At 42.2% G+C, this 20,173-nt stretch overlaps 1 pseudogene; it reads left to right on the plus strand.

Annotated features, from left to right (window-relative positions):
* The first annotated feature begins 10,592 nt into the window (after positions 1-10,592).
* Positions 10,593-13,073, plus strand: LOC123651677 (annotated as a pseudogene).
* Positions 13,074-20,173: the final 7,100 nt, after the last annotated feature.

A 20,173-nucleotide genomic window follows, 5' to 3' on the forward strand; every position in this document is an offset into this window, starting at 1 on the left:
AGGGCAAATAGAATGGACTAGACATATAGTGTGGCCATCTTCAGGAAATACAATCTATCACCCTTACCTTTTTCCTTTGATAAAGCTTTTGAGTGCTCATTTTCTGGTTCCACCTCCATTTTTTTAATATATTTTATTAATTTTTTACAGAGAGGAAGAGAGAGGAATAGAGAGTTAGAAACATCAATGAGAGAGAAACTTCTATCAGCTGCCTCTTGCACACCCCCTACTGAGGATTTGCCCGCAACCAAGGTACATGCCCTTGATCGGAATCGAACCCGGGACCCTTCAGACCACAGGCCAACGCTCTATCCACTGAGCGAAACCGGTTTCGGCTCCACCTTCATTTTGAGGGCATTCCATTTACTCCCAGATCTTGATCTTTGCCCCAGTGTCCTCCTGTAGCTTTAAGGTGTACCAGCTTAAACTTCAGGTCAAACAGAAGCAGAATGTTATCTCTCTTACCTGTATAGACTTAGGCAAAAATTCATCTTTCTGATCTTTAGTTTCCATCTGAATAAAAATGAGGATAAAACTATATACCCATGGTATTGTTCTCAGTAAATGATTTCATCTTCCCAATCCCTGTTTCTCCTACACCTGGGCCTGAGACCCACCTCCTATACCTGTCCTGTGGACAGCCCCTCACCCATCCTCTCCAGAGAAATATAGAACAAAATCGGGCCTCACATAAATACCAATAAGTGCATCCATCCACAAGCACTGCCTGCACACGACAAACTACTTACTCATGTGCTAATGATGAACAGCCAACTTTCCTGATGCCAGACATCGGAGGCTGAGGGTGCCCTCTCTGCCCTGGGGTTAATTACTTTCTTGACTAACTTCAAGAGACACTTATTAAATTTTGAAATTCTGCTTATAAAGGGCCCACCAGGACAGCTGATGTCTCTTTCACTTTCTGAATGTAAGGAACAAAAATGTCAACCAGCGAAGAAAGGAAGAGTCTTGCTGAGGTGGGAGAAGCAGATGGAAATAATTAAGCTAGAGCCTGTCACCAGGGAGTAGTGGGAGCTGTGGGATACAGAGGCAGTTCCACAAGACACCAGAGCCGAACAGACCTGACTCGAACGAGTCCTCACGTCAGCACTTGTGAGCATTGTAGTCTCAGGCTGCCTTGGTTTCACCTGTAAAATGGGATTGTGATGTCTACCTGCTGACTGGCTGCCAGCAACCATGCTAATCTTCTAAGACAGCACCTGATGCAGAAATGTGAGCAATAAGTGACAGATACCACTACTGCTACTAATTTAATCCCTACTATTATCACTACTGGGCTAAAATAGCCTGATTTGACAATGCCCCATTATATTTAGTACCCAAGGCAGCCAACATCAGAGCAGGACAAATGTAACTAATGTGAAACAGGTAACTAATGTGAGTCAGGTAACTGATGTGAAACAGGTAACTGTGAGTCAGGTAACTGATGTGAATCAGGTAAATAATGTGAAACAGATAACTAATGTGGAGAAGGGAAAGGTGAGCCCTCACACATTTGTTCAGTGATCCCAGTGGTGATGGCAAGGCTTTCCAGTCAATATCCTCCTGTTTTTTAGATATCTTACCTAAGCTTTGTCACCTGAAAAATTCTTCAAATCAAATCAAACCATGAAATTAATTTGAATCCCTGTTCCACCACCTCCTATCTGTCTGACTTCAGCTTCTTGTTATATAAGATGGAAATAATAATTCAAACAGATGTTTGCTTGATAATAAACCTACATCAAATGTTTGTTGGAGAGAATAATACCTACACTACTCATAATATGTCTAAAATGCCTGTTTTGTAGTGGGGGCACTACAAACATTAGTCTCTTTGAACTCAAGAAATATTCAAACTTCTTCAGTCTATGGCAGAAGCACAATCTATAATATATACCTTTCACATATTGCTATTGCCCACTCCTCATACACATACACAAACACACACGCACACACAAGCACACACACACACACACACTAACATGCATGCACACACAGACTCACATGTACAAAAACATGCTCGTGTACACATGTCACACTCATACACATTTACACACCAACATACACATATGCACTCATTCACACACACTGACACATACACATACATTGTCACACACTCAAATGATAACCTTCTCCCATTCTGCCCAAATATCCCCCTAGATATTGCTTTAGACCTCACTGGAGGATAAGCTTAGAGAAAGGGAGAGAGAGAGAGAGAGAGAGAGAGAGAGAGAGAGAGAGAGAGAGAGAGAGAGAGAGAGAGAGAGAGAAGAAGAAGAAGAAGAAGAAGAAGAAGAAGAAGAAGAAGAAGAAGAAGAAAGAGAGAGAGACAGAGAGAGAGAGACAGAGAGAGAGAGAGAGAGAGAGAGAGAGAGAGAGAGAGAGAAGGAGAGAGAGAGAGAGACATTGATGTGAGAGAAAAACATCAATTGGTTGCCCTTTGTACATGCCCCAACCAGGAACTGAACCCACAACTCATATGTGTCCTGACCAGGCAGGCCATGCAAATTATGGAGCATTTTCTCAAGCTTTGGAAGGATTAAAAAATGCAAGCTGTTTGTCGCTATTTCCTTAGGGACTTTTATAAGAACACATACTTGGGTTCTACCACAGATCTGCTGAATCAGAATACACAAGCTGGAGTCCTGGGGTATATATTTTTTTAAAGATCCCTATACACTAAGTGGCCAGATTATTATGATCTCTGAATGCATAATAATCTGGCTACTCAATGAGACATGAATTTGTGCATGGGTGGGGTCTGGCCAGTCTGGCCAGAGCGCAGGGACATGAGCAATTGGCCTGCCTGCCTACTGGTTGAACTCCTAGTCGAGGGGACAATTTCCATACACTAAGTGGCCGGATTATTATGTGTTCAGAGCATAATAATCCAGCCACTCAGTGTATATTCTAAAGTTCAATCAGGTTCAAGAACAACTCATTAGATTGTTGCAATCAATCTGTGTGCTATCTTCAGGTAGAATAATTAATCTATTTTGTAAATGAGAAAAGTTTTGATGAGTGAGATTTGGCCAAGTGGCAAATCAATGAGTGATAGAGACAGATTCAAATGTTTTTTACTACTAGTCCATCCCTGCTGGTAACTAGCTGTCTGACTATGGAAAAGTCATTCAGAGTTTCTGGGCTTTCACTTCTCTGTTTATAGGATGGAGATAGAAACCCAATGTCCACCCAGCTCTAAGGAAGAATAGTAAGAATAGTGAGGTGATACATAAGAAAATAACTTGTACACTTTAAGAACAAATAGGAGATGCTGTCATCATTTCAATTCAGAACCTATTGTAGATCTTCTCCAAATTTAGAATCTCAGTTATCTATACAGATTACTGGGCTATTTCTATCTAGTGGACCAGTGTGGGTAAATAATCCAGAGTTGCTTCCAGAAGAAATTGGAATTAGGATGAGGAGCAATTTATAGTTCTTTTCGGGGACTAGAATTTGTAAGATGGTTACGAAGGTGGCCACTTCCCCAACCTTACGGACTGAGGAGCTGAGGATTCCAGTCCACTAAGAAAGAAGAAATAGCTATACGGTGAGACAAGCAAAGATGACGGGCAAAGTAACGGAACACTACAGCTTTCCACAGTCTGGTTCCAGTCCATCCCTAAGTCTTTTACACATTCTCTGAAACACTCTATTATCCTTATAATAAATTTTCAATCTGTGTCTAAATAGTGCAAATGACTTCCTGTTACTGTTATCAAAAAAATAGCTCTAAAGTATATAGGTACCTTGTCACTTTAATAAATGATTTTGCTGCCTTGGCCAGTGTGGCTCAGTTGGTTAAGCTTAGTCCCATACGCCAAGAGGTCACGGGTTCAATTCCTAGTCAGGGCACATGGCTGGCTGGCAAGCTCAATCACCAGCAAGGAGCGTGCAGGAGGCAGCAGATCAATGTTTCTCTCTCATCCATGTTCTTATCTCTCTCTCCCTCTCCCTTCTTTTCCCTCCAAAATTAATAAAAACATATTTTTAAAATACACAAGGCCATTAAGGGAGATGATCTTATCAGCTGGGTGCAGAGAAAGCTACATGAAGGTGAGACTTAGAAAATTCTAATATGTAGGGGAGAGATACAAGAGAAAAGGGAAAGAAAACTCAGATCACAGGAAGGAGATCACTGTCTTGGGAGAATGACAGAGCTAGTTTCCTCACATTAGGGTACCCTGAGGTTTTGTGGGGATACTGACAGCTGATCTCCAGCCCAGAATCAGAATCAGCAGGTGTGGGGCCCCAAGAGTTGCCTTCCTGACCACTTTCCAGGTGATTCTGCTGCTACTAGCTAGGGATCCACACTCTGCTAAACCAGGATAGCTCTCCACACAGAATTTCTGACAAGTTGAAATGGAAGTTCCAATTTTGAAGCCATGGGAGGGAAGAAGGGAGGCCTGCTTGGATAAACTGACTGACTCCTCCTCTGTGCTAAGAACCATTCCTGTGCCTGTCACCTCCTGAAAACTGCACAAAGCCTCTCCATCCAGTATATTAGCCTTTTCTTTCCTGGTCTTTACACTTGGGAGCAAACTTCCCCAAGCCCAAACCAAACTATATCCTCAGAGAGTTTTTTTCATCTCTGCCCCACCTGCACCTTCTGTCCCACCTCTAAAAAAGCCATACTCTCTATCTTGTGAGTGCCCTTGGCTATGACCACTGCTCTGCCCCAGCTCTCCTGCTGATGAGCACTATGGACACAAATTTGGGGGACACTGCTGGAGGCTAATTCCATCAGGTCATAAATGGAAGAAGTTCATCAAAAGGTTGATGAACCTTGGGGCTTCAGCAGAGCTGAAAATCTGCATGCTATTATTTGCTGCTGGAATAGCCAAAGGCAATTCCCCCAACCTGATGGTCCTTTACTATTTACCAAACCTTATCTTTGATATGTAGATCTGCTTTGCTAGAGGTCAAAATCCTACCCAATAAAAGAGTAATATGCAAATTAAGCATCACTCCACTACTCACAAGCCATGCCCACCAGCCAATCAAAGCTAGTATGCAAATAAACCCAACCAAGATGGCTATCAGGAGGGAGGCTTGGGTTTCCCAGGCAACAGAGGAAGCAAGCTTTCTGCTTGCCCTTGCCGGTCTAGGCCTCCACTCATGGCTACAATGTTTCAATTATAAAAGGTAAACAAATCCAAACAGAAACGGCTTAGCTCTGCACCAGGCTACAAAGTTTCAATTATAGAAGGTAAATAAATTCCAGATACCTGGGCCTCCATTTGGGTCGCCAGGGGGCGTGGCTGGCCTGCAAACCACTATAGGCCCCTTGCCCAAGCCATCCCATGCCCCAAGGGAACCCCACCCCACCCTGTTCCAGTGCACCCTTCAGGGCAAACCAGCCGGCCCCCACCTGTGCATCAGGCCTCTACCCTATCTAATAAAAGAGTAATATGCAGATTGACCATCACTCTAACACACAATACTGCCCCCATGTGGTTAAGGATAGCTGCCCCCACATGGACACAAGATGGCCACCACAAGATGGCCAGCAGGGGAGAACAGTTGGGAGACACCAAGCCTGCAAGGGAGGGCAGTTGTGAGGGACCAGACCTGCAAGGAAGGGCAGTTGGAGGCAATAAACCCTGCAGGGGAGGGCAGTTAAGGGTGACCAGGCCAGCAGAGGAGGAAAATTGGGGGGAAACAGGCTGGCATGGGAGCAGTTAGACATCAATCAGGCTGGCAGGGGAGTGGTTAGGGGGTGATCAGCTGGCAGGCAGAAGTGGTTAGGGGCAATCAGGAAGGCAGGCAGGCGAGCAGTTGGGAGCCAGCAGTCCTGGATTGTGAGAGGGATGTCCAACTGCCCAGTGGGATTGGGCCTAAATAGGCAGTTGGCTATCCCTTGAGAGGTCCCAGATTGGAGAGGGTGCAGGCTGGCCTGAGGGACACCACCACTCCCTCCCCACTGTGCACGAATTTCGTGTACTGGGCCTCTAGTGTGTGACTAAAAAGCCCTGGTTGCGGACTTAGAGCTTAAATGGTTAGAGCTCAGCAAATGCCAGCTGATGAAAAACAAGAAGTGGTTTGAAAATGCTTGGGTGGAAGTCTTGGAGACAAGAACCCAAGGTCAATATTATAAATGAATTGAGCGGGAAGCATTACACAGAGCTAAGCACAGCGGAAGAGTTGCACATGATACAATTGGACAGGCCTATAGGCCCCTGGGGAAAACTCTCTCCAAAATGTAATCAATCCTGAAAGCCTATCTTTCGTTAAGACATTGCAGGTTCCTATTAAAATGCAAGTCTCATCACATGTCGGCTTCCCAGGGAGGCAGACACTGCAGTGGAGATCTGCATGCAGGTAGTTCACTAGATGGCGCTCTCAGTTTCCACGCCAGCAGGAGGGAAGGGAGGAAGCAGGATAAGACACAGAGAGAAATTGGCTGTGATGCAGGTGAAAAAGGCCTCAGATGATCCCCCCCGGGAGCTTTTCAGAGGTATTCCTCATTGAGACAAGGAAAATAAGCCTTTATTTGTCCATGTAACTGGTCAATAAATGCCCAGGACATGGGGCATGAACTTGGGCCAGGTGGCTCCCTTTAGCCACAGGATTTCCCAAAGATGGTTTAGGACTGTTTGCTAGCAGCTCTTCCAGAAGTTTGAGAAATAATCTTTACTCCCTTCTCCTTAATCCTGATAAGCACCTTCCAGCATCCGCAGCATATATGTGTGCAACTGTACTGTGTCTTAAATTATTAAATCTACTTAGCAAGGCCAAGGCCAGGAAGGAAGGGGACACTGGCTAGGAGAGAAAAAGATATAAGCAGGTCAGTAGCAGGGACTCCCATCTAGGAAGGTCCCATTTGGATCAAGCAGCATGGGGATCCCAGACCATGGAGAGCAGTGGGGCCTGCCAGAAGAGCAGGCACAAGGTAAAAAGAAAAGAACATCTTTTTGGAAACAGCCTAGATGCCCATCAGCAGATGATTGGATCAAAAAACTATGGTACATCTACACAATGGAATACTATGCTGCCATAAAAAAGAAGGAATTCTCATCATTTGCAGCAACCTGGATAGAATTAGAGAACATCATGCTGAGTGAAATAAGCCAGTCAATGAAAGAGAAATACCACATGACCTCACTCATTTATGGTTATTAAAGAACATTATAAAATGATGAACCAAAAGACAGATATAAAGACAGTAAAGCAACAAGCAGACTGTCAAATTACAGCGGGGAGGGTAGGGAGATCTGGGGGAGATAAGAGATCAACTGAAGGACTTGTATACATGCATATAAGTACAACCAATGGACGCAAAACTTTGGGGAGGGAGGGTATGTATGCAGTGGGGGCAATGTTAAAATATGTGCACAGATAATAATTTAATTTAAAAAAAAGAAAAGAATATCTTAACTTTTACTCTTAGTGACAATTTTGTCATGGATTGTCATTATAAACAACTAGAGGCCTGATGCACAAAATTCATGCAAGGGGGGGGGGGGGGTCTCCTTAGTCCAATCTGCTCTCTCCAATCCAGGACTACTCAGGCCTAAACCAGCAGTTGGACATCCCTCTCATGATCCGGGACCACTGGCTAATAACTGTTCACCTGCCTTCCTGATTGCTCCTCACTGCCCCCCTCTGCCAGCCTGGTTTCCCCTCACTGACCCCCTGCTGACCTGGTCGCCCCCAACTATGCCCCATCCACCCCCCAAGGCTCTGGTTGCCCCACACAGCCAGCTGCTCAATTGTTTGGTCACCCCTCACTAACCTCCAGCCAGCCTAGTCGCCCCACACAGCCTGCTGCTCAGTCATTTGGTTGCCCCTCACTGCCTCCCCCACTGCTGATCTGGTTGCCCCTAAATGCTCCCCCTGAGGGCCTGGTGGCCCCACACACCCTGTTCAGTCGTCCATTTGGTTGTGATGGTCACTTAGGCTTTTATTATCATAGATAATAATATACCTAGAATTGTTTGAGAACCTACTATGTATCAAGCACTATGCTTTTCATAAATAAGCACTACCTCATGTAAACTGGGCATGGCCACTATTATTAAGCTAATTTTTAAAAAACATATCTTTATTAATTTTCAGAGAGGAAGGGAGAGGGGGAAAGAGAGATAAAAACATCAATAATGAGAAAGAATCATTGATTGACTGCCTCCTGCATGCGCCCTACTGGGGATCAATCCTGCAACCCAGGCATGTGCCCTTGACCAGAATTGAACCTGGGACCCTTCAGTCTGCAGGCCGATGCTCTACCCAACCAGCTAAGTTTATTTTATAGAAGAGGAAACTGATTTCTAAGTAAGATTCCAAAGTCAGAGTCCAGGAATGGCAGGTCCATGATTAGGTCTGTTGGGGTCCAAATCCATGCTGGTTCCCACCTCAGGTACTTTGACTGTGTAATGTTGGTTATTTCAAAAAGATATGTCAGGGCCCACCACAGAGTACAACAGGAAGGCTCAGTCCCAACCTTTGTTTCAGACAAATGGCCCTAATGTATCTGTTCCATAAAAAGAATCCAGTAACAATTCCATTTGGGGTTACAAAGGCAGATTTGAAGTGACCACTCTGCTTCTATCTACTATCACTACCGCCAGAACCTTTGACTATTCTTCCTTGTGTGGGGCACATTCTTCTAGTCCAAGATGCAGTGTTGCACAGCAGTTAGGTCAAGGCCTCTAAAGTCAGGTGATATGGGTTCAAAGCTTTATCTCAGAAGCTATGTGATCTTACTTATCTGTCCTGTGTCTCAGTTTCTTCATCTGTAAAGTGAAAATAATAGCAGAACTATCTTCATAGATATGTTATAAAAAGTAATATAGGCAAAGGCTTAGAACATTCATTGGATAATTGCTAGCTATTTTAACTATTATCTGTGAATCAGTAATAATCTGAAAGGCTGCCTCTGAATCAACTATATTCCACCTATTTACCCAGTCCAAGAAATTGTGACCCAGAAGGATACAAAAAAACATTATCTTATTTTCTACCAGCCAGGTCTACTGAAGACAAATGCTCATCAGTCTTCTCATTCTTTAATGTCATCATGTACTTGCTCAATCAAGATTTATTGAGCATCTCTTATGTGCCAAGTAAAGTTCTAAGTGCTGGGAATACAGGGATGAATAAGAGAGATTAGTTTTCTTATTTCATGGAGTTTATATCTCATTGTGGGGGGGGGGGTGTAGATAATGCAGGATAAGTAGACAGAGAGAAAGAGGGGCGGTATCACATACAGGGTCCACAGAAAGCCTTTCCAATTAGGTGATGCATAGCACAGACCAGAATGAAATTAGAGAGCGAGCCACACACAAGTGGGAACTGTGCTCCAGAGGGAGTAAACCCCCAGTGCACAATCCTTGCAGGTTCTTGGAACCTTGGCAGGTTTAAGGAATGTAAGAGATTAAACCAGGGGAGGATAATGCCGAAGCAGGTTTGGCTCAGTGGTAGAGCGTCGGTCTGTGGACTGAAAGGTCCCGGGTTCGATTCCAGTTAAGAGCATGTACATTGGTTGCGGGCACATCCCCGGTAGGGGTGTGCAGGAGGCAGCTGGTCGATGTTTCTCTCTCATCGATGTTTCTAGCTCTCTATCTCTCTCCCTTCTTCTCTGTAAAAAATCAATAAAATATATTTTAAAAAATAAATAAAATAAAATAAACCAGGGGAGGATAATACAGAGATTTCAAGAACTAGATTTCAAGAACTACTCCCTTACTAGATGTCTTTCTGAGTGTGATGGGAAGTTATTGGAGGGTTCTAGGCACAATAATATCATTATCAAATTTACCTTTTGAAAAATCACTCAGGCAACCATGAGGAAAATAGTCCATATGAAGATGAAGAGTGGAAACAGGGAGACCAGCAAGGAAGTCAGGGTGAGGAATGAAGATAGAGTGAGCCAAGTGATCAAGATAATGGGAATAAGAAATATGTCAGAGAGTAGGAACCACCAAGTTTTACTGATAAATTTGGATGTGGGGGTGAAAGAATAAATAAAGGATAAGTCAGTAATAACTCCAAGACTTGGAGGAATATTCAGTGGATGGTCTTCAACACATGGATGGGACATGTTTTCGAGGGAGTGTGAAGGGATGGAGAAGATGGTAGATTAAGCCCTGGGACCCCTTCACCTTTAAAGGTCAAGAACGGGAGGGGGTCCCAGCAAGAGGAGTGTTGAGAGGAAGTCGATAGGACAGAAAGGGATCTGGAAAAGGAGGTGTTCTAGAAGCCATGAGAAGAAAATATTTTGATAAGAAAGTTGTGAATGACTATTTCAAATAATGCTTCAAAATAGGTTTAAAAGGATGAGTATGAGACTTGAGAAAGTTTGAGCATCAGTGACCTTGACGAAAGCAGCTCACTTGGCAGCATCAGCGACAAAAGCCTGCTTTGAGTTCTTTCATGAAAAAGCAGGAGCTGAGGAGGTATTAGCAGCACTTTGAGAAGTGGTGCTGTAAGCAAAATGCAGTGAAAGCTGGAAGAGATTGAAGATGCGTTAGAATTATTTAAGAAGCAGATTGTAAGTTCATGGGAATCATCCAGGAGGAGTAAATTATTGACTGAGCAGAAGAGAGAGGGGTGATCTCTGGAGGATGCCCCTGGGTAGGGGAGAGTGGATGGGATTTGGAGAACAAGGACAGAGGCCAGTGTCTCTGTACTCAAAGCAGAAGGAAGGAGGCAAGTACAGTGGGCCACAAACATGGGGTCAGGAACCTTTCCTGAAGAAGATTATCTCTTCTGATAAGGACACTGAAGCCCAGACAGTAAGAGATTCTCTAATCACACAGCTAGGTAATGGCAAAACCACTTCAGATCCCCAGAAACTGTATCACCGCATCTCAACCCACTAGAACAGCGGTTCTCAACCTGTGGGTTGCGACCCCTTTGAGGGTTGAACAACCCTTTCACAATGGGTTGCCTAAGAACATCGGAAAACACATATTTTTGATGGTCTTAGGAACCGAGACATGGATCCTCTATCTGTTTCCAGGTGGGTCCGCCCACATGCAGATATGCCCACATGCAGATATGCCCACATACGAGTACCCAGCATGATGACAGCGTCAATACCAACCCCATCACATACACCCTGTAAAATACAGGTGTATGTGACAGGGTTGGCGCCATAATGTACTTATGTGGACCAGTCACACATGTGTAAAGAGCAGCTACTGTGTAGAAAGCAGCTACTCTGTTAAAAGCAGCTGTGTTGAAAGCAGCAGTATTGGAGGTAAAGCAACATTTCATGAATTATAATTACTGGGTAAATGTAAAATCATGTACTGAAAAATCATCAACTACTGCAAAAAAAATAAAAAAATCTGTACCATGGGAACTTAATCTGGATGCTGATTCCGTCTTTTTATATTCAGCTATGGTTGGTGTGAATACTGCCCCCTTGTGATAGTAACAGGTATGTAAAAAAAAAAAAAAAAAACAGAATGGTAAATCATAGGAAACTTTAATGAACTGTATTGACTGAACTATGCCATGTATCATCTTTTGTATTATTAAAGCTATTGTTATATATTATTTTCATTAGCAAACCGTCCCATGACAATGGATCATGTAGAGAAGAACGTTAAGAAAAGAAAATAATAGAGAAGATTTTTTATAGTATGGTTTTACCTCAATAATTACAGCAGGAATTGAGAAACCGCTATGTGTTTTGGTTTTTTTGTTTGTCTTGTTTTGTTTTGTTTTTCAAAATATATTTTATTAATTTTGTACAGAGAGGAAAGGAGAAAGATACAGAGTTAGAAACATCGATGAGAGAGAATCATCGATCAGCTGCCTCTTGCACACCCCGCACTGGAGATATGCCTGCAACCAAGGTACATGCCCTTGACCGGAATTGAACCCGGGATCCTTCAGTCCCCAAGACGATGCTCTACCCATTGAGCCAAACCGGTTTCTGCTGCTATGTGTTTTTTGTTATGAAGTTCTATCAGCCGAATCTATGAAGCCGAATAAACTAAAATGCCATTTTGATAGCAAGCATCTGAACTTTGTTGGCAAGGATGCCAACTCTTTTAGAAGCAAAGCTGGTGGACTCACCAAAGCTAGATTTGACACTGGTGGCAAGTACCACAAACAAAACTAGCAGCCGTTGGAGCTTTATGTTTTGTGGCACTCAGAATCACCAAAGCTATGAAACCTCACACCATTGCTGAGGATTTAATGTTGCCAGCAGCCAAAGACATTGTTCAAGTTATGATCGGAGATGAATTTGTTACGAAATTGAGGGCAATTTCCTTTTCTAATGACACTGTCCACAGAAGAATAGATGACATGCCTACTGATATTCTTGATCAGGTAATCCAGGAAATTAAATCTTCTCCACTTTCATTATTTAGTATCCAGCTTGACGAATCTACAGACATTGCAATCTGTTCACAGTTACTGGTTTATGTGAGGTATATTAATGATGGCGACTTTAAAGATGAGTCTCTTTTTTGCAAGCCTCTTGAAACAACAACTACTGCACGTGATGTATTTGACACAGTTGGTTCATTTCTGAAAGAGCATAAGATCTCTTGGGAAAAGATTTGTGGTGTTTGCACAGTTGGTGCTCCAGCTATGCTACAATGTTGATCTGGATTTCACCAATGTTGATCTGAATGAGTCACCAAAAGTCATCAGAACTCACTGTATGATTCATTGGCAAATATTAGCAATGAAGATACTGCCACAACACTTACAAGAAGTAATGAAAAGTGTCATAAATTCTGTCAATTTTGTAAAGGCGAGCACCTTAAACAGTGGACTGTTTTCCCAACTGTGCAATGAGTTGGATGCGTCAAACAATGCTTTGCTATTTCACATTGAAGTGAGATGGTTGTTGAGAGGAAGTTTTAAAACGTGTTTTTGAGCTTCGTGATGAACTCAAAAAGTATTTTAATCAGAAAACAAGACCGCAGTTCAAAGCACTTTGAATGAACCACAGAAAATAGTTTACTTGATTGACATCTTTGCCATCTTGAATGACTTAAATTTATCATTATAAGGACCAAATGCAACATGCCTTGATTTGTCTGAAAATATCCAATCATTGCAAATGAAACTTCAGCTTTGGCAAATAATAAAATAAAAAAGGATGAAAATACATGCTGCCTATTTTATCTGCTTTCTTTGAGGAACATGACATTGAACCAGATTACGCTGATAATTTCTGTGAAAGAACACTTGCACATGCTTGCAGATGAAAACATCTTACTTTCCAAATCTACCTGACACCCCATTTGCACTTACCAGAAGCCCATTCACAGTCAAAGTTGAAAATGTTCCTGAGACAGCACAGGAGTTCATTGAACTTATTAACAGCGATGCAGTAAGAACTGATTTCTCGCCGAGACTGGTTTGGCTCAATGGATAGAGCGTCAGCTTGGGGACTGAAGGGTCCCGGGTACGATTCCAGTCAAGGGCATGTACCTTGGTTGCCGGCATATCCCCAGTAGGGGGTGTGCAAGAGGCAGCTGATCGAAGACTCTCTCTCATCGATGTTTCTAGCTCTCTAGCTCTCTCCCTTCTTCTCTGTACAAAATCAATAAAAATATTTTATTTTTTTTTTAAAAAGAACTGATTTCTCTACAATGCCAGTTACAAAATTCTGGATCAAGTTGTTTGCAGTCATATCCTGTTCTGTCTGAGATTGTATTGTGCCTTCTTCTTCCATTTCCAACAACATATCTTTGTGAAATAGGGTTTTCCAGCTTTTTGGTTATCAAGTCTAAATACAGAAGTAGACTTGTTGTGGAAGATGATCTTCGTTGTGCTCTTGCAAAAACTGCCTTGAGAATTTCTGATCCGGTGAGAAAGAAGCAATCTCAACCTTCACATTGACATTGGCTTTTTACACATACTGTCACAAAATGTAGCAATGTAGTTTACTGTTGTTATATTAAGATTGTTACCCATGCTACACCATGTTTCAAGACAAAATTTCATTTATTGAAAAATAGAAATAAATATTTCACAATATATAATTACATATTGTTTTTGTGATTAATCACTATACTTTAATTATGTTCAAATTGTAGCAATGAAAATACACCCTGCATATCAGATATTTACATTACGATTCATAATAGTAGCAAAATTACAGTTATGAAGTGGCAACAAAAATAATTTTATGTTTGGGGGTCACCACAAATGAGAAACTATTGTATATTAAAGGGTCGCAGCATTAGGAAAGTTGAGAACCACTGCACTAGAACATATTTATTATTTCTGTACCTCATTGCAGTGTCCCTTTTAAGTTCATGGTTGTTGTTTTGCTGTGTTTGGGTTGTTGTTTTTTTAATGATCCTGAATTTCTCTTGAACTCTTTGGTCATCTGCCAAGCACTAATGTAATGAGAAGTCTGGAATTGGAACCTGGATGTCCACATACAGAGATTTTAAAATCCCCCAATGACCATTTGAAAGGAAGAAGTATATAATTTAAGTTTTAAAAATCCATTGGCTCCACCTAGTATTTCACCACAATGACTTCAGGCTGCTGTGCCCAGCAGAGTGCCCTGCTCAGAACAAATGTGTGTTGAAATCTATGGAATAAATCAGTGACCCATTTATATTATAAATTTTTTGGAACTTCTGAAACTGAATCAATTCTTTCTTAAGATTGATGTTAATTCCAGTGTTTCCACTGTGAAAAACCTAAGGGTGGCTTTTTTTCACATTTGTTTGTAGACTAAAAATTGAATTGTTATTCACATTTGTTTATAGACTTGAAAATTGAATTGTCCATAAATGCACAGGCAAATAATTGCAAGTTACTTAGGCCCAATTATTGGTATCCAGCCCTAGGATCAGAGGTTAACTGCTATGTTATCATAAAAAACGAAACATTTTAATCCCTGAATTAGTTAAACCAGAATATTACAAAGGCCCGGGGCTAGAGGTCTATGATGTGCAAACTTCACATGGCCCCTGTGGGACTTCTGGCTGGCACAGAGGAGGCAAGCTAAATAGGGAAGTCACTATCATTTTCCAAACTCTGTCCCACTAACAGTTCCTTAGCCATTCCTTTTTTCTTATTATTAATTAATTTTTTAATTATTTTTTCTTTATTTATTGATTAAAGTATTACATATATGTTCTTATCCACACATTGCTCCCCCACCTTACCCCCCTGGTGTCTATGTCCAGTGGTTAGGCCTATATGCATGCATACAAGTCTTTTGGTTGATCTCTCTGCCTTACCCCTATCCTCCCATACCTTCCCTCTGAGATTTGAGTATATGATAAATGCTTCTCTGTTGCTGAATCTGTTTTCTGCATCAGTTTTATGTTGTTCATTATATTCCACAAATGAGTGATATCATGTGATACTTATCTTTTTCTGACTGACTTATTTCACTTAGCATAATGCTCTCCAGGACCATCCACGTTGTTGCAAATGGTAGGAATTCCTCCCTTTTTACAGCAGCATAGAATTCCATTGTGTAGCTGTACCAGTTTTCTAATCCCACTCATCAGCTGATGGGCACTTAGGCTGTTTCCAAATCTTAACTACGGTGAATTGTACTGCTATGAACATAGGTGTGCATATATCCTTTCTGATTGGTATTTCTAGTTTCTTGGGATATATTCCTAGAAGTGGGATCACTGGGTTAAATGTGAGTTCCATTATTAATTTGTTGAGGTAACACCATACTGTTCTCCACAGTGGCTGCACCGATTTGCATTCCCACCAGCAGGGCACGGAAGTTCCTTTTTCTCTGAATTCTGGCCAGCACTTGTTCTTTGTTGATTTGTTTATGATAGCCATTCTGACAGATATGAGATGATACCTCATTGTCATTTTGATTTGCATCTCTCAGATGATTAATGACTTTGAACATGTTTTCATTTGTCTCTTGGCCTTCCTTATGTCCTCTTTCAAAAAGGATGTATTTAGGTCCCTTGCCAATTTTTTTTTAATATATTTTATTGATTTCTTATAGAGAGGAAGAAAGAGGGATAGAGAGTTAGTTAGAAACATCTATAGGAGAGAATTGTCGATGGGCTGCCTCTTGCACACCTCCTACTGGGGATGTGCCCGCAACCATGGTACATGCCCTTGACCGGAATCGAACCTGGGACCTTTCAGTCCGCAGACCGACGTTCTACCACTGAGCCAAACCGGTTTTGGCTCCCTTGCCAATTTTTTGATTGGGTTGTTTATCTTTCATTTGTTAAATTGTATGAGTTCCCTGTAACTGTTGGAGATTAAACCCTTATCAGAGATAACATTGGCAAATATGTTTTCCCATGCAGTGAGCTTTTTTGTTGTGTTGATTATTTCTTTCACTGTACATAAGCTTTTTATTTTTATGTAGTCCCATTTGTTTATTTTCTCTTTAGTTTCCATTGCTCTAGGAGCTGTATTAGTGAAGATATTGCTTTGGCATATTTCTGAGATTTTTCTGCCTGTGGATTCCTCTAAGACTTTTATGGTTTCCTGTCTTATGTTTAAGTCCTTTATCCATTTTGAATTTAGTTTCTGTGAATGGTGTAAGTTGGTGGTCTAGTTTCATTTTTCCCCAGCACCATTTATTGAAGAGACTATTTTGACTCCATTGTATGCTCTTTCCTCCTTTGTTAAATATTAATTGAGCATAATGGTTTGGGTCCATTTCTGGGTTCTCTGTTCTATTCCATTGATCTGAATGTCTATTCTTGTGCCAGTACCAGGCTGTTTTGAGGACAGTGGCTTTGGATTGATAGAATCAACGTCATTAAAATGTCTATACTACCCAAAGCAATCAATAGATTCAATGCACTCCCATCAAAATACCAATATATTTCACAGACTTAGAATGAACTTTCCAAAAATTCATCTGGAACTTAAAAAAGACCCTGAATAGCTACAGCAATCCTGAGAAAAAAGAACAAAGTAGGAGGGCTCTCAATATAAGATTTTAAGCTGAGCCATTCTTAAACTCAGCTGGCTGCCCTCCAATCCTTGCTATGTTCTAATTGATTACCAAGCTGTGAATTCTCTGCCAGACTTCCCCTGATGGAGGCAGCCTTTCAATGCTCAAGAGGTAGGGAGCATGTTTCTTCAACCCTTGTGCACAACATGGGGCATGTCCAGAGCAAAAGACAGGTTCTCACTTGCTCTTTTTTATTACTCCAGCTTTATTGAGCTACAGTTACCATATATAATTGTATAAGTTTAAGGTGTACAACATGATGATTTCATATATCCTACTTAATAAAATATTAATATGCAAAAATAACCATCACTCCACTACACCCATAAGCCACGCCCACCAACCAATCAGATCAAGTATGCAAATAAACCCAACCAAGTTGGCTACAGCCACAGAGAGCAGGAAGGAGATTTGGGTTTCCTAAGCAATGGAAGCCAAGCTTTCCACCTGCCCTTGCTAACCTAAGCCTACACTCAAGGCTAAAAGTTTCATTTATAGAAGGTAAACAAATCCAAACAGAAATGGCAGCAGCCATGGAGCTGGAAAAAGTGGGTTGTCCCTGGCAATGGAGAAAGCAAAGCTTCCCCCATGTGCCCAAAGATCCTTCTCCTACTGGATAATTTTGAATGACCTGTCATCAAATTCAATGATTCTTTTTTCTGCTTGGCTGAGTTTGTTGCTGAAGCTCTTTATTGAGTTATTCCAGTCAGTTGTTGTATTCCTTAGCTCCTGAATAGCTGGTGGGATTTTAAATGATTTTGGATTTTTTTGTTTGTTTTGTTTTATTGAACTTCTCATTTGGTTCATGCATTATTTTTGTTTGTTTCATTTAGTTGTCTGTGTCTTCTTATAATTCACTGAATTTCCTTAAGAGGATTATTCTGAATTATTTGTCAAACAATTCACAGGGCTTCATTTCTTCAAGGTCAATTATTGGAGCTTTATCAGTTTCCTTTGATGGTGTCATGCTTACCTGGTTCTCTTAGAACCTTGAATCCTTCTTTTGGTAACTATGTATATGAGTAACCAGTTGATCTTCCAGACTTCAGGGTCACAGCATTAGGGAAAGTCTTCATCATTCAGCTCAGCTTGAGGTCCTGGGGAAGTCATCTGGTAGTGTCCTTGGGCATGAGGGGCTTGCTACTGGCCAGGGAACAAGAGGGAGAGTTTCTCTGGTTGATTGATGCCACTACCCATGCTCTAGGGGAGGTGCTGTTTGCTGGACTCCATTTTTAGGTGGACCCGCAGGCAGGGTTTCAGGGTGATATCTGGCCTCAGGCTGTGCTTTGTGCTCAGCCAGGGCCACTGGCTACACTCCGCTGTTTCGCAAGGTCACTTACCAGTCTTTCCAATTGGAGGTGTGGGGGGTAGAAGGGGAATGGTATCCAGCTGTATTCTGCAGTAGGGCAGGGCTGCAGACCATGCTCTGTTTTCAAACAGCATTGCTGTTTAGCTCCCTGGTCCAGTGAAGCCACAGGTTATGCTCTGCAGTTGGGCAGGCTCCCTGGTTATGTGGGGCTACAGGCCAGGTTCATGGTTAGGAAGAGCTTCAGGTTTGGCTTCCTTGTAAAATGGAGCCATAGGATAGGTTCCGTGGCTGTTTAGTTTCTCAGGTCACTCTCTGGTTGGGCAGGAATAATGGCTATGTTCAGTATGTAGACAGGACTTTAAATATGCTTTCCTTCCCAGTCAGGTCCATAGAACTTGTACAGCCCATTGGCTGGGAACCCGAATCAGGCAAAACTGCCAACCAAGTTCCCTGCATAGACAAAGCCACCACATCAGCTCTGCAGATGTTCAGAGCTGCTAGCTGGGATATCTTCTACAGGAACCACTGCAAACAAGAATACAATTGTTCAGATTGGCTGGATGGCTCAGGTGGTTGAAGTGTCATCCCATACACCAAAAGGTGGCAGGTTCAATTCCTGGTCAGAGCATACACCAGGTTGCCAGTTGGCTCCCCAGTTTGGGCACCTGCAGGAGACAACCTGTCTCTGCTTCTTTCTTTCTTCCTCTCTCTCTAAATATCAATAATTTTTTTATTTAAAAAAAAAAACAGAATGCAGTCTTCTAAGACTGCACAGTAGCCCTGCCTAGGTGGCTGTTCTGTTGGTTGAAACATTGTCCTATACACTGAGAGGTGGCAGATTTGATTCCTGGTCTGGGCACAAACCTATGTTGTGGATTTGATCCTCAGTCAAAGTGTGTATGGGAGGCAATGGATGCTTCTCTCACACATCGATGGTTTTCCATCTCTTTCTTCTCTCTCCCCTTTCTTTCTCTCTAAAAATCAAATTTTTAAAATGTCCTCAAGTGAGTAGTAAAAAAAATAACACACCATTTGCACACTAGTTGATGGAAACTGCCTCTCTTCTCTGTCTCTATCTGATCCCCAATCATCAAACCCTGCAGATGTTCTCAGTGATCCCCAGGAGACAAGACTCACGTGGGCGTCTGGGAAGCACCCCAGAAGAAGGAGAGCTGAATGTCCATCTTGAGCTCACTTTTCCCATTGGAAACACTGTAAGCCCCCGGGGCCCTCTGGCCGTGCCACCATGCCAGCTGCTGGAAGAGCAGTGCCATCAAATTTCACTCCGATTTCAATGCCACTTTTATCCTTCTAATGTGGCCCTTCTCATTCTGTGGTCCAGGGGAGGGGGTGTGGATGTATCAGCCTCATCCACGTATTCTGCGGTTTTCACAAGGTGAAACGTAAATGGATGGTTTCTAGCTGGTTTTCTTGTGAGAGAGACTGAAGCTGGAAACAACCTATGTCTCTATCCTCTCACCTGCTCTTGAAAGAAAATAGAAATGAAGATTCAAATTTCAATGTTGGATTTAGATGAAAATCTAGATGGAAACGTTGCAGTTGTCAAGTGTTTAACAGAGCACAGGAAAAAGCAAGAAGAGTAATCGTGATGAGTTTCCTCCAAAACAGAAGATAATATAGTAGAATGACTAATGAGAGTAATGACTAATGAGAAATTGTAACAGTAACAATATTTGACTCTGAATGACCTGTGTTGCCCACAGTAGACAGTGCATGACTTTGGAGCTACACAAGATTTCTAATCACAGTCCCACCTCTGCCAGCTTTGGAATCTCAAACTAATCAGGTAACCTCCCCCGCCTCAGACCCCCTGACTCTTAAATAGTGCCTGCCCTCCACAGCAGCGGGGAAGATTGAACGACATAAAAGGTGTGGAGCCTGGTTCTGGCCCCCCCTCCTCCCGTCTGGGCTTCCGGAGCCTCACTATCTAGAGCTCCTTCCTTCACACT

Source organism: Pipistrellus kuhlii, unplaced genomic scaffold, assembly GCF_014108245.1.
Source record: "Pipistrellus kuhlii isolate mPipKuh1 unplaced genomic scaffold, mPipKuh1.p scaffold_m20_p_7, whole genome shotgun sequence".
Classification (NCBI taxonomy): Eukaryota; Metazoa; Chordata; class Mammalia; order Chiroptera; family Vespertilionidae; genus Pipistrellus; species Pipistrellus kuhlii.